Here is a 9,566-nt window from a genome sequence, read left to right as displayed (position 1 = left end):
CACCCAGGCTGGGGTGCAGTGGCACAGTCTCGGCTCACTGCAAGCTCTGCCTCCCGGTTCACAACATTCTACTGCCTCAGCCTCCCAAGTAGCTGGGACTAGAGGCACCCACCACCATGCCCGGTTAATTGTTTTGTATTTTTATTAGAGACGGGGTCTCACCGTGTTAGCCATGATGGTCTCACTCTCCTGACTTCCTGATCTGCCTGCCTCGGCCTCCCAAAGTTCTGGGATTACAGGCGTGAGCCACTGCGCCTGGCCTAAAGTTAAAATTTTTAAGTGCATTACTGTTTTCATCAGCAAATTTATTGTTTCTTTCTTATTAGCCTTGTAAGAGAAATATCCCTTCCTGATCAAGGTGCAGTCCCGATAAACTTGTAATCCTGATGTGGGTGTAAATAAAAAATAAAATTCAATGTGGTTTTACTACAGGATTTCTTATTAACAGCTTTTGGACTTTGGATATAATTTGTAACACGCAAACTGTGCCTTATCTTATTTGTCTTTTCCAGCCGGTTTTATAAGTTACTATCAAAAAGTAACAAGCCAAAAACCTGATAACTATTAGATATACTTTATAATATTGTTAAACACTATTCATAAAGAAAAACTGGTAACTAATGACATATAAACTGGTGAATAATCCTCACATGGGATAATTTTTACTTTATCTTCCCTCTGGAGGGCAGGTTAGAACATGAATGTAATTTGCATGATCCATGATTCACATCTTGGAAGAGTCACAACTTGCAGTGACCTGATTGCTTCTATTGGCTTTTTCATAAAACAAACAGAAATTGAAACATAGGTAAATTGTTATACATTGACATAAATGTAATATTATAAAGATATTGAAATTTTTCACAGAGGATAATTTCAACAAGATCGTGGATTATAAGACTCCCATATGACTCATGGAAACATCAGAAAATATCTAAAATTGAGTGAAATAAACTTATTTATTTATAGAGTGGCTCAGTAGAGATTCAGGGTGACTATACACATACAGATGTTACAGGCAAAACACTAGGAGAAGAGACATGCAATAGTCCATCTAAGCCACTGAGGAGAAACTGGGATACAAAATTTTGTAATAGCAAGTGATTCAAAAGCCATTGGTTATTTGGTGAAAAATAAAATGGCAAAAACAATCCATGTAGGTGCATGTTCAGAAACAAACTAAGAAGGTCTTGAGGTTTTATGTAGGGCTGATGCCTTGACTGAGAACCTGCCACACTTATGAGTTGGTGACTGTCATGACAGAACAAATCTATATGCAGTTACAAAGATGTTTTATTTTTTCAAATGCCCAGTTAAATAAAATAACAAGGCATACAGGCCAGATGCGGTGGCTCACGCCTGTAATCCCAGCACTTTGGGAGGCCAAGGAGGGCAGATCACAAGGTCAGGAGACTGAGAGCATCCTGGCTATCATGGAGAAACCCCGTCTCTACTTAAAAAAAAAATAAAAATAAAAATAAAAACATAGCCGGACGTGGTGGCGCATGCCTGTAGTCCCAGATACTCGGGAGGCTAAAGCAGGGGAATCACTTGAACCCAGGAGCAGAGGTTGCAGTGAGCCGAGATGGCACCACTGTACTCCAGCCTGGTGACAGAGCAACACTCCAGCGCAAAAAAAAAAAAAAAAAAAAAACAAAATAAAATAGCAAGGCATACAAACAAACAAGAAATCACAGTCCATTATGGGAAAGAAAATAAATTAATAGAAATCATTCCTGAAGAATCACAGGCATTAAAATTAGTTGAGAGGCATTTAAACAGCTGTCTTAAATATGCTAAAATTGCTAATGAAAACTATGGATTAAGAACTACAGAAAATCTGAAAAAGTAAGAAAATCAAAATATAGTCATAATACAGAAACTATAAAAAAGAAGAGGAAATAAATTGGAGCTAAAAAATATACCTGAATGAAAAACTCACCAGTGGGTGTTTCAGTAGCAAATTTGAGAAGGATGAAGATATGTTCAATGCACATAGGGATACCGCACTCGAAATTCCTGCGTCTAAGGACAGGAAACAAGAATAAAGAAATGTGAACAGGTCCTATGGGACTTATGGGACACCTTTAAGCCAACCAGTATGATAGTATTGGATTCCCAGAAGGAGAAGTGCAAACCCATGGTGGTAGAGAGATTATTTGGAGAATAAAATCATCAAAACTTTTTCAAATTGGTTAAATAGAAGAATCTACAAATTCAGGCAACTTAAAGAACTGCATATAGCATAAACTCAAAGAGACTCAGACCTATATGTGTTATCATCCAACTCTAAAAGCCAGAGATAATCTTTACATAGCAATAGATTTTGGGAAGCTGAGGTGGGTGGATCACCTGAGGTCAGGAGTTTGAGACCAGCCTGGCTAACATGGTGAAACACTATTTCTACTAAAAATACAAAAAATTGGCTGGGTATGGGGGTGCACACCTGTAATTCCAGTTACTTGGGAGGCTAAGCCAGGAAAATAGCTTAAACCCAGGATGCGGAGGTTGCAGTGAGTCGAGATTGCACCACTGCACTTCAGCTGGGGCAACAAGAGCAAAACTCCATCCCCTAAAAAAAAAGAAAGAAAGAAAGAAAAGAAAAGAAAACAAAACAAAAAGTAGGAAGAGAAACATGACTCATGGGGTACAAGGTTTCCTGGACAAGGTAATCCACAGATTTCTTATGAGAGTCTTTGGAGGATATGGTAGGTGATATATTTAAGGTGACCAATTAAAAAAAAATTTCACCCAATAACTCCATATTTGGCAAAAAATTATTATTATTATTATTATTATTTTGAGACAGAGTTTTGCTCTGTCACTAGGCTGGAGTGCAGTGATGTGATCTCAGCTCATTGAACCTCCCAGGTTCAAGCAATTCTCCTGCCTGAGCCTCCTAAGTAGCTGGGACTATAGGTGTGCACAACCACGCCCAGCTAATTTTTGTATTTTTAGTAGAGACAGGGTTTCACCACAGTAGCCAGCATGGTCTCTATTTCTTGACTGTGTGATCCACCCACCTTGGCCTCCCAATGTGCTGGGATTACAGGCATTAGCCACTGCACCCAGCCAAATTATTTCTTAAAAACAAAAAGTTATTAAGACAATGTGATGTAAAAGCTGCAGGAGTTCATTGCCATTAGAACTGCCCTATAAGAAATGCTAAAGAGAGCAATTCACTTTGAAATGAACGAATTTTAGACAGCAACATGAAGTCATATAGAGTTATAATGACCTCTTGTAAAGGTAGGTGTATGAAAAACATGGAAACATGTATTTATGAAATTTTCTTTTTACTCTCATTTTCTTCAAGATTTACATTACAAATGTGTACGAATAAGAATACATTTCTGTTAACATATGCACCATGTATAAAGTTGTAATTAGTGGCATCAATAATGTGAAGTGGAAACATAGCTGTGGAAAAGTAGAGTTTTTGAATGGAATCGAAGTTAAATTCACATTGGGATTTCAAAGTGGATGGTATAACTATGGGATGCAGTATGTCATTTCAGTGGTAACTACAAAGAAAATAATTACAGACTATGCACAAGATAAATTGAAACGGGAATCCAAATTTTAGCAAGAAATCATAGACACCCCAAAATATTGTTAGTTGAGGATACAAAGGACAAAAAGCTGAAGACATAAACTTCTTTCTTACATACAAAATCCAATCAGTTTATCTCAAGAATCTCCAAAGCCTTATCAGGTTTAGAAGCAACTTAAATGTCTAAAATGCAAAGATTTATCTGAGATCCAAGACAAATTTCTATCAGCTATGAGCCTGTAAAATCAAAAACAAGTTATTTACTTCCAAATTACAATGGTTTTATAGGCAGCGGTTGAACAATCTCATTTCAAAAGGGAAATATCAGTTGAAAGAGAAGAAGAAGGGGCTTCATGCAAGTCATAAACTCAACAGGGCAGAAATTAAATCTTAAAGCTGCAGAATCATCTTCCGTGACCCTATATCCTTCATTCTGGGCACACTGGTGCCAGGGGTAGGCTTCTGGGGCTTTGGGCAGCACTGTACCTGTGGCTTTGCAGGGTGCAGCCCACATGGCTGCTCTCACAGTTTGGAGTTTAATGCCCCTGGCTTTTCCACGCTGAAGTTGCAAGCGGCTGGTAGATTTATAATTCTGGAATTGTTAGGGGTGAGACCTTTCTCCCACAGCTTCGTTACGCAATGCACCTATGGGGTCCCTCTGCAGAGCTCCAACCACATATTATTGCTCAACACTGCCTAAATGAAAGCTCTATGTTGGGGCTCCAGCCCTGGAACAGGTTTCTTTCTGGGCATCCAGGATTCCTGACACGTTGTGTGAAATCTAGGTGGCAAGGGCCAAGCCTCAACCACTCTTATGCTCCAGAGAGCTCAGGCTCAAAGCTCCCCTCTTCTATTTGTCATTCTCTACTCATCATTTCTCCAGTGATCAAGTGTGTGTCATGCACCTTGCCAAGGCTCAAGGGGTCCCTTGTAAACGGGGGCTTCTGCCTGACTAATGTGGGTCGTGGAGTCGACAAGAACTAAAACTTTCCACAGCTTGTATACAATCAGGGGGAAAGAAACTGAACTGATCTCAGGAGACCACAGGAATTCTCAGTCCTATAGGTGAGGGAGAGGGGGAGGAACATGAGGAAAGGGAGATGGGAAGAGGGAGGAAAACAGATGGAAGATGGAAGACCGGGGAGGAAAGAAGTGGGATGTCCTTGAGTCATACATGAAGAACACTCATGTGCCTCAAGTAAATAACTGATCCTAATTTCTTCTCCCTATCTTTTTTCCTAAACAAGTGTTACAGTTTGCAAAGAACTTGAATATTTTCTCAACAAATATATATTGATACGATACTTTAAACAAAATGATGTTTGCCAGCACTGTTTTATCCTGAGATTTCCTGTTTGGTTGACTCAATTCTCTGGGGTGAAGAGGATCTATGTGAAGAAGAAGGGGTACACTTGAGCCTCACAGAGGTTTGTGGGTGAAGTCGTGTCTGTGAGAGGCTGTGGAAACTCACAGTTTGCTGCATTGCTGTGGAAAATGGTGGGACGCCAAAAGCCGTGCAGGAGGAAAAAGGAAGAGCTGGGAGGCTGTGGGGGAGGCTGAGGTACTGCGGATGCCCGGGAGAAAATTTTAGGGAAAAGAGAGAGATGCCTAAAACAATATGTAGGAAGTTTTAATTATGACATTAGATGAAATTTCACAACCCATGAAATTTAAAGTAAATTCCACATTGCTCAATTTTTTCATAGAGTGAACTCTGAAGAAACAACTGTGACACCGTGTTCACTCTGGATGAGTGACGATTCCACCAAGTACTTTTTGAGATGCCTGCCTCTTCTGCACTGTTTGTTATTTTACTATTTCTCAATACTATTGTTCACCCTTGCAATCTACTGGAGTTGAGGCAGTCAGAGTGACTCAGCAGCTTGCACACCTTCTGACGTCTCCTGCATAGGTCAACAGTAGGGGAGATTGTAAAGAGAAAATTATCAATTTTTATAGTGGTTTTGATTAGCATAAAACCAGGTGAGAAATACCTATTTCTGAATGGTTGAAACTCCATGTGATATGGACAGGAGACAGGGAAATACTGGGTAGAAGAGGGTGATTTCCCAGCAAAGGCCCCACCCTCCAGCCTGGATACCTGTGCCCCTAAATGAGAACAAGCATTTCAGTTTTCACGCCCCCAAAATTTGCCTTTTGGCCCACCATGCCTCCAGTCTGCCCCTATATAAACCCCCAAACCTAAGATCCAGGGCAGACCAGCGGGCGAGGAGACAAGGAGGCAACCAGATGGACGGTAGAACAATGACATCCAGAAAGAGAGAACAGGAGGGACATTGGACACTGAAAGGAGTTTGGCCTTGGAGGATTGGAGAATCGTCCAGCCACTGGGCAGCCTGACTCCATGGGAAGATCACCTTCCTACTCCTTTCCCCCATTCCGACTCCCCATCCATCTTGTTGAGAGCTGCCTCCACCACTCAATAAAATCTTGCACTCATCCTTAGAGCCCACATGTGATCTGACTCTTCTGGGATGCCTGGCAAGTGCTTGGGATATAGAAAGCTGTCACACTGGTCCTCTGCCTTTGAGATAAGTCAGAGAGTCCATGGAACTGCAGACTCAAGCCGTCTGCAGATGGCAAAGCTGAAAGAGCTTTGTAACACTGTGGTTGCAGGCACCCAGCCCTAGACCCTACCATGAAGTCAGAGCCCAAAACGCTTGCCCTGGCCTGTGCACCTGCCCATCTCCATGCTCCCTCTCCCTCAAGGAGTTTGAACAGGTGACCCACACCCCTGTCACAAGTCCTGCAATGTGAATCAGGAAACTGTCTCATTTCACATACAAATCTGTTAGCACCATATCAAGAAGTCTAAGGAATGGTAAGCTCTGGGGGTCGCCCAGGGGCATCTGTAACTTCTCTCATCTTTTCCTGACTCTTCTTCTGTGTATTGATGTCATTCTCAGGCTGAGTGGAGGCTGCTGCAGCAATTTTAGAACTCCCAAGGAAACAGGACAAGAGCCACTTGAAGGAGAGGGGCCGCCGAATCTTAAAAGCTTCTTTCTAGATGTGAGAGAAACCACCTCAGAAGCCTGCAGCACAGTCCCTCTCATGTGGCATTGGTTAGGGCAGGGTTGCAGCACTCTTCCCACTGTAGCTCATGCCAAGGGCAAGGAAATAAACATGAGTGACCGTACCAAAGCTTTTATGGTAAAATGCATGTTGGTGATAATACAATCCTAACCCCTAAAACCATAATGAAAAATTGATATTTTCAAAAAGTTAGACATTTGCAACCTTGCTCATACCTCAAAATAGCTTTGCAAGCTTTTAAAACAACTGGAAATAAATCAGTCTTAAATGTGAGACCTGAGACTATCAAGTGCTAGAAGAAAATCTAAGGAAAACTTATTGGGGCAAAAAATTCTTAAGTAGGTCCTGGCAAGGAACTCAGACTAAATTAAACCAATGAGCTTCTCTAAAGCAAAAAAAAAAAAAAAAAAAAAAAAAAAAATCAACAGAGAACAGATGACCTCCACAACAGGGAAAATAATTGCAAACTGTGAATCTAACAGAGGACTGACATCCAAAATTTATAAGGAACTCAACTCAACAACAACAATTACAAGAAAACCCAAATAACCTCTTTAAAATTCATCAAACAGCAGAGGTTTCCCAATCCCATGGCTAGGCACACCTATGGGCACTTAATATCTGCCCATTGGATCCTCCTTCTTCCACTGGTGGAGACTCAGAAGGTTGCGAGGCTGGGAAATTATTGGGTAAATACAATGGACATTATTCAGGTGATAGCTACACTAAAAACCCAGACCTCACCACTGTGCAATGTATCCATGTAGCAAACTGCACTTGTCAACTGTAATTTTATACAAATCCAAATTAAAATAAATGAAACATGGTAATACCTAAACTTTTCTACAGATCAAATGAATAACAATCTGTGGTGTAGGATTTTAGCTTTTGGCAAGATGGTCTACAAAGATACAAGCAGGGCAATTTGTTCTGGGTGTATGCGCATTGATCCAGTTGGTTGCTATAAGCACAGATGAATAGGTACAAGGACAAGAGACCCCAACCAGCAGAAAACCTAAAGAGAAATCTAGAGAGAATGAATGTAGTCTGAGGATTTCAATTTAGTTTATTATGTAAACAAATCTGAGTATGTAGACCTGTGTGGAGATTGAAAGAACGGAAAGAGGAAAGATGAGAGACCCAATGTCCGCAACCAACCAAGAACTTGATGAACTGATGTGTAGTGAAAATCAAAGAGTAAGAGGCTTCATTAGTATGAAGTGTGTTAAAGGTTCATAGACAGAGCAGTTACAAGTACTTCTTTGTCGGTATAAGTTCTAACCTGGAAGTATTGCCTGAAGTATAATCTAGGTATGAGTAGAAACTTTCAGTTGTTGAGAATGTAAAGAACAGAAATGCTGGAGTTTTCTACATGTACAGTGAAAAAGACGTCCACAAATCCTGGGAAATCACTGTAAACTAAGGGAGTAAAGGGACTATATCTAGAAGGGGGCATATGATAGGGTATAAATGATATCAGAGCTAAAGAACAGGTTTTTATTTATTTATATCTGAGATGAAATCTAGATTTTTTCAGGGCCTAGTGGCTGGTGATATAGTACTTTCTATTAGCAAGGCTAGAAAATTAAGGCTTACTTGCTTCAAGTTCTCCACAAAGCTGGTACAATAGTTTCAATAATGCTTCCCCTCCTCCGCTCTCCCCCATCAATAACTCATGCCTTTATCTTTGGAACCTGTGACTATGTTACCTTACATGCAAAACAAACTTTGCAGATGTGATTATGTTAAGGATCATAAGATAGAAGGGTTTTCCTGAATCATCTGGATAGGCAATGTAATCTCAAAATCCTTACAGGTAGGACCCAGGAGGGCCACAATCAAAGAGGATATGTAAGGAAAGACAGATCCTAAGATACCATGCAGTTGGCTTTCAAGATAGAGTAAGTGCCATGAGCCAAAGAACACATCCTCTGGAACCTGGAAACGGCCAGGAAAAGCATTTTCCCCTAGACCCTCAAGAAGAAATGCAAACTTGTGGACAACCTGACTTTAGCCTGTTAAACCAGATTTTGGAATTCTGATCTCCAGAACCGTGAGAAAATTAATTATGGTGTTTCAGGCCACAACATTTGTGATAATTTTTTTACAGCAGAAACAGGAATGAATTCAAACATGATTCAGCAATTCTCATCCTCTCTCTCGTGCATCAGCAATTTTTCTCTTTCTACTAGAATCTTCCTAAGAGCATGTAGGCATGCTGTGTTTTCTGCCATCTCAAAGAAAATTGTCATTTGACTCCATTAGCTTCTCCAGGGACTTCTCAATTCTCAGGTGTATTTATAACCCATTATTTGAATACTTTCTACACTTGTGTATCTAATTCTTCTCTTCCTACATTTTTTTGAATGCACTCTATTCAGGTTCTTGCCTCAACCAACTTATCAAAATTGGGACAAGGGAGAGGATTTTGAAAAATAACAAATGAGTATTAGGCTTAATACCTGGGTAACAAAATACTCTGTAGAACAAACCCCCATGGCATGAGTTTACCTATATAGCAAACCTGCTCGTGCATCCCTGAACTGAAAATAAAAGTTAAAAATATTGAAAATAAAAAAGTTTTGGGGACCTAAATTACATTATTTAATTCCAATTCTGAACAATTATATTATTTAATATTTAGTAAACAATTCTGATACTAATTCTGAACAATTACATTATTTAATAATTATGAAAAAAATAAATTAAAAGAAATACACATAACAGTGTCATGGCTAGCCTGTGACATTCTCTTGAAAAATTAAAGCACAACATTCTGAGAAATTACATTATTCTAATGTAAGGAAGTGTGTGAAGAGCACAAAGTCAGAGAAGGCCCCAGTGGCCCTGAGGGCTCATCTGGTTGTGGGTGGGCTTGTACTTGGGTCCTGGCTTGTCTGAGGATCAGTTCCAGCAGTTAGTGATTGAAACTGGACACCCTGATGGACTTGGTTAAACC

The 9,566-nt window shown here is 40.2% G+C and overlaps 1 long non-coding RNA gene across 1 annotated transcript; it reads right to left on the bottom strand.

The window, feature by feature from the left end:
- Positions 1-162: 162 nt before the first annotated feature.
- Positions 163-5,144, bottom strand: LOC141407640 (uncharacterized). The gene is made up of 3 exons (XR_012417398.1): positions 5,025-5,144; positions 1,943-2,025; positions 163-260 (listed from the first exon to the last, which is right to left on the bottom strand). It is a non-coding gene; the product is annotated as an uncharacterized lncRNA (long non-coding RNA).
- Between the last annotated feature and the right edge of the window lie 4,422 nt (positions 5,145-9,566).

Source organism: Macaca fascicularis, chromosome 9, assembly GCF_037993035.2.
Source record: "Macaca fascicularis isolate 582-1 chromosome 9, T2T-MFA8v1.1".
In the NCBI taxonomy this organism is placed as follows: Eukaryota; Metazoa; Chordata; class Mammalia; order Primates; family Cercopithecidae; genus Macaca; species Macaca fascicularis.
The sequence above is the reverse complement of the archived record's forward strand: the minus strand, read 5'-3'. Positions and strand labels throughout refer to the sequence as shown.